General features: G+C 37.2%; 1 protein-coding gene across 5 annotated transcripts in view; it reads left to right on the forward strand.

The window, feature by feature from the left end:
• The window catches only part of LOC106883437 (uncharacterized), a 152,392-nt gene that overhangs the window by 107,552 nt on the left and 34,840 nt on the right, over positions 1-10,000 (forward strand). The window lies entirely within an intron of this gene.

Raw genomic sequence — 10,000 nt, forward strand, 5'->3', positions numbered from 1 at the left:
TCGTCATCATCATTGTCAGTATCATCATCATTTAATATGTTTTCTATGCTGACATGGGTTGACTAGTTTGACAAGATCCAGCAAGCTGCAGATCTTTGCTGGGTGTCTCCTCTGACATGGTTTCTACATTTGGATGACCTTCCTAACACCAATCACTATATATTTACAGTTGGTTTGCACAGTTTCACTCCAGCATGGTTTTAGTCAGTTTTTCATTTCATTTAAAATTATTCTCTTCACTATGCTCTTTCCATTTCATTTTCCATTAGTTTACTTTCAATTCACTGTGACAAAAACATGGTAGACCACATACTAAATTAGCACTTAAGTCAGATTTAGTTTTCTATTTTAAAAAGAAAATATATTTTGTTAAATATTACCAAGAGTATGAAATGTCAAACCAAAAATGGACAAGAAAGTCAAATTAGAAATGAAAATTGAAAATTTTAATCAGCTTCGAAATGGAAATGGATCAACAGAAACTGTGAAATAATTTAATATTAATGAAGAAATTGTTGGAACAATTAAAAGAAACAAAGGAATAAAATTAAAGCAAATATAATTGCAGGATTTTCATTAAGTTCAACTCATACATCACACATACATGATAACATTATGGAAACAATGTGGAAGTGCAATGGCCCAGTGGTTAGGGTGGTGGACTTATGGTCATAGGATCGCAGTTTCGATTCCCAGACCGGGCGTTGTGAATGTTTATTGAGCGAAAACACCTGAATCTCCACGAGGCTCCAGCAGGGGGTGTGGTGGCAAACCCTGCTGTATTCTTTCACCACACCTTTCTCTCACTCTTTCTTCCTGTTTCTGTTGTACCTGTATTTCAAAGGGCTAGCCTTGTCACACTCTGTGTCATGCTGAATCTCCCCGAGAACTATGTTAAGGGTACACGTGTCTGTGGAGTGCTCAGCCACCTGCTCATTAATTTCATGAGCAGGCCGTTCCATTGATTGGATCAACTGGAACCCTTGCCGTCATAACCGATGGAGTGTCACAATGGAAACACTGGGGAAAAGCTATAGAATATAAAACAAGGTATATTTATCAAAAGGTAGCTGTTTCATTAGGCGTATATGTATATATATGTATATATATATATTACATATATATATATTACATATATATATGTATATATATATATTACATATATATATATATATTACATATATATATGTAAATATATAAAAACAAAAGGATAAAGAGAGCAAAGGTAAGGTTGAAGAATTTTATGGATAGAGTCTTACAGCTGTTTCTGGGAAGATCCAGTGCTTCCCTTCATCGGAGACAGAAAAAAAGTTATCTATTATTATATCCATAGGCGGATATTTTTAGTATGAAGTGGTAAAGAGTGTGATGTGCTGAAAAAAGAGGGAACAGTACTAGAAGAGTAGTTTCATTCCAGTGGTAAATATCCGTGTAGAAATTCGTGCAGGTTAATCCTTGTGTGAATAATCCGGAAATTTATGTTGGCACGAAAGTTGATATAGCTTAGGCTTGGACATCCTTGGCTTGGACATCCTTGGCTTGGACATCCTTCAAGTAAACAAGCAAAAATCTATTGCAAGATGGAATATATATACCTCTGCCACCTAAGCTATATCTAATCGGTATACAGCACTTACTCGGTATTACCTGTATACTCCGGGGTTTGGTTAAATCCAATACCCTCCTCAACCTTATATTACATATATATATATATATATATATATATATTACAAATATATATATATATATATGTAATTTCAGGAGAAATGAAATATAAATTGTGGTGGTGATGGTGGTTGGGGGTAGCTATGATGGCAGTAGTGATGGCAATAGAGCAAGTACAATCCAGAGAAACAGAGAGAGAAACAAAGTGTGTGAGAGAGAGAGAGAGGCTAGGGAATATTCAACCTAATACAGGGCCGCTTGTTTATTAAGCCTGAAGGACAGAAAGGCAAATTTGATTGTGGTGGGACTTGAACTCGGAGTGCAAAGTAGTGGAACAAATACTACAAGGCATTCTAATCTAACATTTTGATGACTGCAAGTTTGCTGACTAATCACCCTTATCTATCTATCTATATATATATAAACGAATAATTATAATTATAATTATAATTATATAATTATATAATTATAATTATATTCTTGGGAATAGAAATTTCCCTTATGAATTTTTTTACACACTGGCTTCTTGATAAAATTCTTGTAAAAGAGTTTTATCCCTTTTTGAATTTATATATATATATAGGTAAGTGGTAGGTTTGCCTCGATCCTTCAGGGGTAGTCTGAAGCATCCTGGGGATCACCTGTATGGGTACCGTCTTGGGAAGAGGGCGTCCAGAGGCAGGTAATATGTTGCTTAAACCGTAATTTATGTATTTACTTGGAGAATGGAGCAACAAATACAAGAAAAAGCATTTTCGTTGGACTAGATAGCCGTTGTTTTATTATGTGGAGCTTGTGAAATGAGTCAGTGTGGAGGTTTAGGTTATGTAATGAGTCATTTTGTATATTATACAAAATGACTCATTGCTTTTTCTTGTATTTGTTGCTCCATTCTCCAAGTAAATATATATATATATATATATATATATATATATATATATATCATCATCATCATCATCATCATCGTTTAACGTCCACTTTCCATGCTAGCATGGGTTGGACGATTTGACTGAGGACTGGTGCAACCGGATGGCTACACCAGGCTCCAATCTAATTTGGCAGAGTTTCTACAGCTGGATGCCCTTCCTAACGCCAACCACTCAGAGAGTGTAGTGGGTGCTTTTACGTGTCACCCGCACGAAAATGGCCACGCTCGAAATGGTGTCTTTTATGTGCCACCCGCACAAGAGCCAGTCCAGGGGCACTAGCAACGATCTCGCTCAAAAACCCTACAAGGCCAGTCAGGCGGTACTGGCAATGGTCACGCTCAGGATGGTACATCTTATGTGCCACCCGCACAAGAGCCAGTCCAGGGGCCCTGGCAACGATCTCACTTGGCTTGCCGGGTCTTCTCATGCACAGCACATTTCCAAAGGTCTCAGTCAGTAGTCATCGCCTCGGTGAGGCCCAATGTTCGAAGGTCTTGCCTCACCACTTCAGCCCAGGTCTTCCTGGGCCTACCTCTTCCACAGGTTCCCTCAACTGTTAGGGAGTGGCACTTTTTCATCCAGCTATCCTCATTCATTCTCACCACATGTCCAAACCAGTGCAATCGTCTCTCTTGCACACCACTACTGATGCTTCTTATGTTCAGCTTTTCTCTCAAGATACTTACACTCTGACGGGTATGCACATTTACATTACACATCCAGCGGAGCATACTGGCTTCATTCCTTGCGAGCTTACGCATGTCCTCAGCAGTCACAGCCCATGTTTCACTGCCATGTAGCATGGCTGTTCGTACACATGTGTCATACAGTCTGCCTTTTACTCTGAGTGAGAGTCCCTTTGTCGCCAGCAGAGGTAAGAGCTCTCTAAACTTGGCCCAGGCTATTCTTATTCTAGCAGTTACACTTTCAGCGCACCCACCCCCACTACTAACTTGGTCACCCAGATAGCGGAAGCTATCAACTACCTCTAGTCTTTCTCCCTGGAATGAGATAGAAGTTGTTTCCTGTTTGTTTACAGTGTTTATTGCATCTGAACATCTGCCACATACAAAAACTAACTTTGTAGTTAATCTGCCTTTGATGTTGCTGCACCTCTTATGTGTCCATAGCTTGCACCGGGTACATCTTATAGAGTTACTACCTACTCCTTTACTGCATACTGAGCAGGGCCATCTACCTGAAGGGGTTTGTGTTTTATCTACCTTCCTACTTATTAGGATTTTGGTTTTTGCTAAGTTGACTCTAGGGCCCTTCGATTCTAGTCCTTGCTTCCACACCTTAAACTTCTCCTCTAGTTCTGATATATATATATATACATATATGTGTGTGTGTGTGTATACATATATATGTAATATATATATATATATACATACACACACACACACACACACACACACACATATACATATACATATATATATATATATATATATATATATATATATATATATATATATATATATATATATATATATATATATATATATATATATATATATATATAAGGGTGCAGGCATAGCTGTGTGGTGAGAAGTTTGCTTCCCAACTGCATGGTTCTGAGTTCAGTCCCACTGTGTGGCACAGTGAGAAGCCCATCGTGTATATGTGTTTGTGTTTGTATATGCGTTTGTTTGTGTGTGTATTCAAATATGAATTAGAAGCAGTGCTAGTTTTGTAAACATTATTGACAACACATACTTAATGTATGTACTTTGGTTGTTCACCCGTAGGCTGTGGTTTAGCAAGGTGGCAATGACTCCCTCAAAATGCCAGGTGTTTTAAACACCTGAAAGTCATAGACACATGATACAACTCACCCAAAATCCCATTCAAGAGTGAAGGATATCGATATTTCACCATTTTTATGGTTTATCAACATCTCATTATCTGAATCGAATGAAGATACATTTTGATGAGGTACCAAAGATACAAACCTTATAGAAAGAAGAGGACCCACTATATTAACGACTCAATTATGAATTCAATCAAGCAAATTAAAACACTCAGAAGAGCCACCAATATGCATATAAGATGGGGAACAGGCATACTAGGCAAAATTCTTTGTGGCATTTTGTCCCGCTTTATATTCAAAGTTCAAAGTTCAAATTCCACCAAGATCAGCTTTGCTTTTCTTCCTTCAGGTTTGATAAAACAAGTACCAGTTGATTACTTGGATCAATGTAACCGACCTACACCCCACCCCCGAAAGTGCTGGCTTTGTGTCAAAATTTGAAACCAATATTCAATGTACGTTGATAAACTCTTTACAAAGTGAAATTAATTATTTTTCTATGAGAAGTTTCAGCCAGAATCTTCTGACCAACTCTAATGTAAGCCACCATCACTTCTTCACCACAAAAATAATTTATTTCACTTTGTGTCATTGTTTGTGCTTATTATTTGCCAATGTCAAACATTACAAGTGTCTTTGTATTCTATTATTTCGTTAACTTTGGCTATTTTATCCCAAACTGCTCCTTTACATTTAGTGAAGTTGCTTAGTCTTTTCCAATATATCTCATTACTAACTGCATGGAAATCAGAAAACCAATGAATTAAAAAAGTAGTTGAACATTAACCCTTTTGATATAAACCCATCTGAAACTGACCCTAGTTTTTATAATGTAAACTTTCTGTGTTAAAGTGATTTAAATTAAAACCTTCCATCAAAAGTTTGTATTAATTTATGTTCCAAACACCAGTTTAATAGCAACAAAATTATTTGGTTAAATTTTCCATTATTTTCAAGATGAATTGAAAGAAAGACAGTGTGTTTCAATAGAAATATGGTATCAAAAAGGTTAATAATGACAAAGTTAATTCACTAAATTCTTCATTATTTTCAAAATTGATTGAAAACAAGACTGTGTATTTCAACAGAAATATGATGCTAATGTTAATGAGCATTTGGTAAAAACGTGTCATATTTCTGATGGCAGGAATTGGCTGTGACACAGGAATACAGTACAAACTTAAAATATATTCCATCCAACCAGATTTTTCTTTTACTTTTTCTACATAATACATTAGCTTGGAACACTGTCAATTTTATTTCTCCAATATACTGACTTTACTTTTCTGGCAGCAGAGCATTGGAAAGAATGCTTAGCTGGTAAATTGGCAGAGTCATTAGGGGTGGCAGATTGTCACACAGTTTCTTATTTCTTTATTGCCCACAAGGGGCTAAACATAGAGGGGACAAACAAGGACAGTCAAAGGGGTTAAGTCGATTACATCGACCCCAGTGCGTAACTGGTACTTAATTTATTGACCCTGAAAGGATGAAAGGCAAAGTCGACCTCGGCGGAATTTGAACTCAGAACATAACGGCAGATGAAATACCACTAAGCATTTCACCCGGCGTACTAACGTTTCTGCTAGCTCGCCGTCACACAGTTTTTGGTCTGTTTCTCCCTACGCTCTGAGTTCAAATCCCACCAAAGTCAACTTTACGTTTCATTTTTTAGGGGTCAATATAAACATACTAATCTAATACAGTGCAATGGATTGGCAGAACTGTAAGAACATCAGAACAAATACCTTGTGGTGTTTGTTTCAGCTTTTTGCATTCTGAGTTCTAATCCTACTATGGCCTACACTGGTGATAGACTTAATCCCTTGTCTGGATTATCAGCCCCACTTAGCACCCTGAGTGCTTTTAGTAGAGTCTCCTCATTGTAGGCATTCAAGCTAGGCTCCAGTTTGAGAATAAATCTCCCTATCACCCACCAGCCTCAAAGACCCTATAACAAGTCAAGGGCACTGTCCACCTCCCCTCCCTGCCTCAACTAAAAGGTTGAATAATACTGCTTTAATGACAGTCAACAATCATTGAGGATAATAATTTATTCTTCCCCATTGATATTTTTATACCGTCATCGTTGTCGTCATCATTTAACATCCACTTGTCCATGCTTGCATTGGTCAAATGGAATTTCTGGAGGCAAATTTTATTCAGCCAGATGCCCACCCAGTTGTCAACTATCACCTGTTTCCAAGCAAAGTAATATTTCCCTGTGGCCAGACATGTTTTCCACTGAAAACTGAAAATGAACTACTCCACTTATATGACAGTAATGCTTGTTTACAACCACCACATGATGTCAACACAATGTGCGTGCAAACACACACACACACACACACACACACACAAATGCACATACATACAAATATATATCACTGTCATCATCATCATCATCATCATCATCATCATCATCATTTAATATCCATTTTCCATACTGGCATGGGTTGAATGGTTTGACAGGAGCTGGGAAGCTGGAAGACTGCACCAGGCATCACTGTCTTTTTAGGCATGGTTTTTATGGCTGGATGTCCTTCCTAACACCAACCATTTTACAGAGTAGACAGTGCTTTTTATATGGCACCAGCATTGGCAAAGTCTAATTTGGCATGATTTTTATAACTAGATGCCCTTCCAAATGCCAGCCATTTTACAATGTGGACTGGATACTTTTTATATGGCACCAGCACTGGCAGGGTCACCAGCTTCTTTCAGTTTCCGTCAACCAAACCCACTAACAAGGCTTTGGCCAGCTTGAAACTATAATAGAAGCTGTAGTAGAAGACACTTGCCAAAGTGCTGCACAATGAAACTGAACCTGAGACCAGATGGTTGGGAAGCAAACCTTCTTAACCACACAGCCACATCTACACCTTGAAATATTATATGGCAATTCTAACCACTTCACCTTCATACCTCATATTTAAATACGGCAAAGATACTTGGAGGCATTGTTCTCATAAACCTAAAAATATTTTAACACTCATAAACACATAATAATAAGTAGTTTTTTTTTTCTTCTTTTAAACTTCATTTTTAAAAACATGATACTTAAGTGTAATTTAAAACACCGAAAAATCACTGACAGAAATATTTATGTAAATATGATGAAATGAATAAAGAAGTTTTTATTTCATATGTTTATATATAAATAATCAGAAACTGAAGAAGCTGAACTGAAAAGTGAATTTATGGTAATGCCAATATTATCTTACTACAAAGCTAACTAACAAATATTGATGAATATGTCTGTATTAGGCATGCTGTGTTTGAAATGGATTTCCTTTGAAGAATTTCTGTAGTTCTTGTTAGTTTCCTCTAGTGGTTTGAAATAAAACTCATGATAATTGTAATTATTAAAGAAGAAATGTTCAACGAATGCTATTTTGTATTGCAAGTATTCAAAGCATGGATAAAATCTCCAGTAAAGTAAGTATAGGAAGACCATGGAATGGAGTGGTTGAGCAATATGAAAGAATAATTGGATGGAGAGAGATTATGGAAAATTTGATGTTGGCAAATTATCAAGAAAGATGGCGGGATGGTGTTACATATCTTGCTCTATGTCTACAGCCTTCCCAGGATATAGATTTTGATTGATTAGCTGGTTTGGTAAATAGGAGTATAGTAATTATGGCTTTAAGATTATAACAGCTAGAATAGGAAACCACTGAAACACTTGTCGATTTTACTTAAAATTTATTTGTCTTTTCTACTTAATTTATACCATCTGACTTCACCAGTGATGGTGCCACATAGAAAGCTACTCAGTCCAATCTGTAAAGGAGCTGGCATTGGAGAGGTCATCCAACCATGAAAACCATGCCAAGACAGACCTCACCAGTGCTGGTGTCACATAAGAAACACCCAGCCCTCTCTGTGAAACAGTTGATGTTGAGAAGGGCATCCAGCCGTAGAAGTCATGCTGGGGCAGACAGTGGAGCTTGGTGTTGTCTTCTGGCTTACCAACTCCTGTCAAACTATCCAATCCATGCCAGCATGGAAGGTGGATGTTAAATGATGATGATGATGATGATGATGATGATGATTATGATGATGATGATGGTGTTTGTACATCTCTAACTACTGGAGATCTTAGCACTTTAAGAGAAAATTGTGCAATGATTGCTTATAGCCCACTCAGGGAAACCTCTATCTTCATGTCCAAACACAAAACAAAGTCAATAAGATTCACTTGGTGTCGAAACTCATTCAATCTAATCTCATGGATCCTCAAAGATTCACATTTAACAAATTACATTCTCTCGCTTCTACTCAACATTTCAATGTGTATCTTCCAAGTTATCATGAAAATCACTTTTCATCTGAAGGATTCAATTTATTTTATTCCATCCCCCCCTCCCTGTAATATCACTTCATCTCTCCTTCAGTTGTTGTCAGTCCTTAATCTGAAGTTTAGCATCAATAAAATTGTTTTTGACAATTCTTTTCATCCATTCTTCAAATAATGATACTACCTTCATCTTCACAATAGCAGTTCTTTTGATTGTCTGCACAGATCAATTCTATTTGTTCTCCTTGGAAATATCATGAGAATATAAGATATATGTATATCTGTGCGGGGATGAATTTAATAAATATGGATAAACGCATTGCAAAGAAATCGAATGACTTATTCTAAAATACACTGCTGCTTTTCCATTTTTGCAGTGATTGATGAGCCTGTAATTTCAAATATTCACATTGGATAATGGTAGTTCAAGATAAATATGTTTGAAAAAGAAAATGGTATGATCACACACATAGTACATTTCAGCGTAGGTCTGCCTGATCAAAGCTGATCTTAGGGTAAACAACAGAAATTTTACCTTTTCTAAGTCTTTGAGGAGTTTGAGCTCAGCTTTATAAGTTAGTAATGCAGTTGGCAGTTTTATAGTACTACAACTGTTTACAGAGCTGAATTATGCCACTCTGTAATATCTACTACAAGCAACTTGGTGGAATCAGCCAAGTAATTTGATCACCAACCCAATATTTTACAAGTGAATGATGAAACCTATACGTGATCACTTGATTTGTTGGGAATAGCAACCATATCACTCTTATATTACCCTGCCATCTTAAAGAAAGTAACACATTAAATAGTGCAGTCCTTGATGCTCAGTACCTGAGTGAAAGGATGGGATGGTCACGACTGGAACCCCTTTGATCATGGGCCTGCTTGATCATTGATCTTGGGCTTACTTGGAAATGGATGCGTGGTGTTCAATCATATAGTAATATAAATAATATATATACTTACCAACCACATGGTTCCGGGTTCATTCCCACTGCGTGGCATCTTGGGCAAGTGTCTTCTACTATAGACTCAGGCCGACCAAAGCCTTGTGAGTGGATTTGGTAGATGGAAACTGAAAGAAGCCCGTCGTATATATGTATGTATATATGTATGTGCGTGTGTGTGTTTGTGTGTCTGTGTTTGAACCCCAACATCATTTGACAACCGATGCTGGTGTGTTTATGTCCCCGTAATGTAGCAGTTCGGCAAAAGAGACCAATAGAATAAGTACTAGGCTTACAAAGAATAAGTCCTGGGGTCGATTTGCTCGACTAAAGGCAGTGT

The sequence above is a fragment of the Octopus bimaculoides genome, chromosome 4 (genome assembly GCF_046866305.1).
Source record: "Octopus bimaculoides isolate indiv1 chromosome 4, ASM4686630v1, whole genome shotgun sequence".
NCBI lineage: Eukaryota > Metazoa > Mollusca > Cephalopoda > Octopoda > Octopodidae > Octopus > Octopus bimaculoides.